At 45.6% G+C, this 4,569-nt stretch overlaps 1 long non-coding RNA gene across 1 annotated transcript; it reads left to right on the top strand.

The window, feature by feature from the left end:
- The first annotated feature begins 313 nt into the window (after nucleotides 1-313).
- Nucleotides 314-2,834, top strand: LOC119285828. The gene is made up of 3 exons (XR_005139897.1): nucleotides 314-941; nucleotides 1,305-1,372; nucleotides 2,499-2,834. It is a non-coding gene; the product is annotated as an uncharacterized LOC119285828 (long non-coding RNA).
- The last annotated feature ends 1,735 nt before the right edge of the window (nucleotides 2,835-4,569 follow it).

Here is a 4,569-nt window from a genome sequence, read left to right as displayed (position 1 = left end):
ATAATTTATTTAGAAAGCGATCGTAAGATTATCTTGGATGAAGAATAACTTATTCTGTACCCTGGATGATGAATAGTAATACTATATATACACACACTATAATATATACTCCCTCGATCTCAAAATAAGCGTTTCAACTTTAGTAGAGGCATTTATTTTGAGACGGAGGAAGTATTATTTTGTCGTAGAGGAAACGTTGCCGATCCAAAAGCCCATATCAGCTATCCAGCACGGCCCAACCAACACCCAATCTACCCCCTAAAAAAAGCCCATCACCCAACCTCTCCTTCCCCGCACGACCAAAGCCCAACCTCTCCTCCCCTCACTCTCCACTCCCTGTCCACTCCATCACACACGATCCCTAGATCTCAGCGGAGGCACCTACTCCACTCCCTCCGCTCTCGCCCCCGTAGCCGGCGACCTTGTCTCCCACCGCCGCCCCTCTCATCCCCCCTCCACTCATCAACGACGGCTAGATGCGCACACTACCGGTGACCAACATCATGCAAGGTCGCCACTGCCGTCGTCGAAGGATAGTCTTCCCACATCGCTAGCCGCAGCCTCCGCCTCGCCCCGATCCTCGTCCTCCTCGACCGCCACTCGCTCTCCTTGGCAGCACCTCACCGCCTCCCTGCCCATGCCGTGTCCGCCGACAGCCCTACTCATGCCGACCTCGCTAATCATGCGGTAGCGCTTGGCTGTGCTCACCTTGTCCTCGTCGGCGTCGCGGCCGCAGGCCACGTGAACTACAACTCCGCTGCCAGTGGCGACGAGTCCTTCCTGTGCCTCTACTACCTCGTGGCTGATTCCTCCTCTCCCCAAATTGACATCCACCCCTTTGTCGAGCCCGCCGTGCCAGCGACATGAGCAAGATGGTGTACACCGACTCTGGATGAGGTCAACGCTGATGGCGACTCGAACGGTTCGTGGAGCTGTACCAGGTATAGCTACTCTTCCTCTTCAATCAATAGTAGTCCATTCTGTGTGTGTGGAGGTTGCAGCTCACACGGGTTTGTGGAGGTGTTGGCTCCAGTATTTACCAGGGATGTTTGTAGATGTGTTGGCATATGATCCAGTACATAAATTGATTGATTGATTCCTTAGTACAATGCTGGTTAGACTAAATAATTAGTTGATCGAATTATTTGCATCTAACGTGTTGCACACATATATAAAGCAGAACAAGCTGTTCCACAAATGGGGCCTGACTTAAATATTTTGGGAGATGCATAATATGCCAAACACTTCTAAAGTTTTCTCGTCCATCGGCGCATGATAGTGGAAAACATCTGTAAATTGTGCAGGATCCTATAGAGCAGATGGGCATCATCGAGATGCAGTACACTCGTGCAGTACACACTCTCTTAGGCAGGTAAGCAACCCGAGACAACTTAGTTTGTGAAGATCGGTGGTTCATGGTCTGGAAGTTTTATTTCTCTCTCTAAATTTTGTACTACTTAGATAGTCCCTTACATGCCTTTTATTGCTTGATCACACTTTATATGTACGTGCAAGAAAGGAGTTGTTAACTCAAACATTAATGTTAATTTTTGTTAACTACATACTGTGTTGGACATTGGTTTTTTGAAATTGACTCCGTGTTGAATTGGTTTTTCTTGTTGTGTAGCATGAGCAATTTATTTGCCGGTATGCGCTGTTGTGTATAGCTGGGCAAACGGGCCGGGCCAACCAGCCCGTGAGCATGCCGACACAGCCTGCCTGGGCCAGGCACGACACGGGCTAAATGGGACGTGCCCGGCACGCGACACACCTTGGGCCGTGCCTGGGCCTGGAGGCTGGGCGCACAGGCCAGCACAGTACGACGCATTAATTTTTTATATATTTTTTCAGATTTTTTATATATATACCTAAAATACGGCCCAATAGGCCTAAAAATCAGCCCAACAGGCTGAAAATGTGCAGCCCAGCATGGTAGCATGCTAGATGGGCCAACATGCCGCCCCGTTTACTAACTAGGCCGTGCCTGGGCCTAGAGGCGCAACACGTGGACCGACACGGTACGACCCGTTTACTAAATGTGCCACCGTGGGCCGGGCTGTGCCTGGCACGATTGGCATGGGCCGGGTCAGCCCGTTTGGCCAGCTATGTTGTTGTGTGCCGCAACCTAGCAATCTGTTCATGCCAAATGATCAACTCCTGGTGAGGTTCATTGCTAGACATGCACGGTCTCCGCGGGCAAGGTATTCGAAGCCGCCCTTTGGTCACTTGTGTTCTATTTCTAAAGAGTTGTGAGACATCACAATGAAATATTCGTATTGATGTGATTAGCAAGTGTACTTAATGACACATACATGTAACGCGTTATGTGTAACGCTGAATCTGATGTGGCTATACTATGTGAATTTATGAAGGCCTAATTTCCTTTTTAGCATTTTGTACAAACGATATACTTATAATCAAAGAGACAACGATTACAAGTGTATGATGGTGAGCCCAATTCCCACATTGATGTTATAACCAAACATTTTTTTATGCAGAAGGATTGGACAAGAAATACCAAGGCACACATGTTTGTCTCTTTGAAGAGAGACAACAAATCCCTATGCCCATGAAACGACTTAGATGATAAGCATCACCGGAGGTTCAAAATAAGAAGAGTACTTAAGAGGAATCTTTCTATAGGTTAAGTATATGTTCTTATGCGTACCTTTGCATCTTGTCCTATAATATGTTATTGTTCTGTGTTACCTCAAAGGTTTCATGGTTCTTATTCAAATAAAATAAGAACAGATCACTTTGTATCATGCTTGCTTTGATAACACTTTTCATTTACTTGCGCTTCTAGAATGTCATTGGTGTGGAACTTCTTCTCAGGAGCATGCATACTTTGAGCCTTTAGGGCCTACATTTGTTCTTGTACTTCACTGTATGAAATGTATTAGGACATTGGCATATATCGTGCATGCTTTGCACCTATAGTTTTGATCTACCCACATGATCCATTGTGAAGATAGATATTAGTACGGAAATGAAAAGTTCTGCTTGATGCCCCACTGTTCGATGACAAGATTAGGAAGCAGAGGTAGTATATACTCTATATCTCAAGGAATGTAAGAGAAGTACTTGAGCGGCAACGAAGTCAGTCTTGCTAGTTTTTTAAAAGCCCGTTCAATTCCTACATCACCGTTATATGTTTTTATTTCTCCAGGACCGAATCAAGCACCGAGTTATTCTGCATAAGCGAAACAAATAATATAGTAAACATAAATATGACCAATCAGAATAATATTGGATAAAAAGATGCCAAGAAATTAACCATCAAGCATAAGAAGCAATATATTATCAATCTGACAGAATCCCTATAAATTCTATTAAATCCTTGTTTGAATAGGAGTTTTCATGAGGATCAGAAATCAAACTGTAGACAACAGTTTTCAGTGCATGTTGTTGGTGCAATATCTGCCTATCTTGAATTTTGAAGCTTGTTGACAGAAACAGGTATGGACTAATGTGTTTGCTAGTGCACACATAAAGGAAAGTCCATACACAACCGAAAAGAATGTTGTCTCTGCTGCCAAGTTCGAGGAACTTCATCGAAGCATATTTGTGCTGCAGAGAAGAACGAGCTACATCTCTCGAAGAGATAAGAGTCAAGAAGATTAATGTGAAGAAATCGACCCCTCGAAAGATTGTTGAGATAGCAAAGCTTTCTGTTTCAATACTGTCATTCGAAGAAATTGACTGCATCGATTGAAGTCGAAGATGTAGTATTCATTGAGTTTTTCTTCTTTTAGTCTTTTTGAGTCATACGACCTCCGTACTATTAAGAGGGGTATAGATTCTCGTTGCTTAGATCAGGTATGATGCTTAGCTACAACCTATGAAAGATGCGAGAGAAATCTCTTTGTGCTCCAAGCAAATACTTGCCAGCAAGAGACTATGATCTTCTTCGCTGCAAGAGATTTGCCTCAGACCGAGGAGTTAGCATTTCCTACTCCACAAGGAATGTTACCACTGTGCTCAAATCTAACTGTTGGAATCATGTGTTGGGGAACGTAGTAATTTCAAAAAAATTCCTACGCACACACAAGATCATGGTGATGCATAGCAACGAGAGGGGAGAGTGTTGTCTACGTACCCTCGTAGACCGGCAACGGAAGTGTTGACACAACGTAGAGGAAGTATTCGTACATCTTCCCGATCCGACCGATCCAAGTACCGAAGGTACGGCACCTCCGAGTTCTAGTACACGTTCAGCTCGATGACGATCCCCGGACTCCGATCCAGCAAAGTGTTGGGGAAGAGTTCCGTCAGCACGACGGCGTGGTGACAATCTTGATGCTCAACTGTCGCAGGGCTTCGCCTAAGCACCACTACAATATTATCGAGGATTATGGTGGAAGGGGCACTGCACACGGCTAAGAAAACGATCACTTGGATCAACTTGTGTGTCTAGGGGTGCCCCCTGCCCCCATATATAAAGGAGCAAGGGGAGGAGGCCGGCCGACCCTATGGCGCGCCAAGGAGGAGTCCTCCTCCTAGTAGGAGTAGGACTCCTACTAGGAGGGGGAAGGAAGTGGGGAGGGAGAAGGAAAGGGGGGCGCCGCC

Source organism: Triticum dicoccoides, chromosome 4A, assembly GCF_002162155.2.
Source record: "Triticum dicoccoides isolate Atlit2015 ecotype Zavitan chromosome 4A, WEW_v2.0, whole genome shotgun sequence".
Taxonomy (NCBI): Eukaryota; Viridiplantae; Streptophyta; class Magnoliopsida; order Poales; family Poaceae; genus Triticum; species Triticum dicoccoides.
This window is presented reverse-complemented; position numbering and strand designations above follow the sequence as displayed.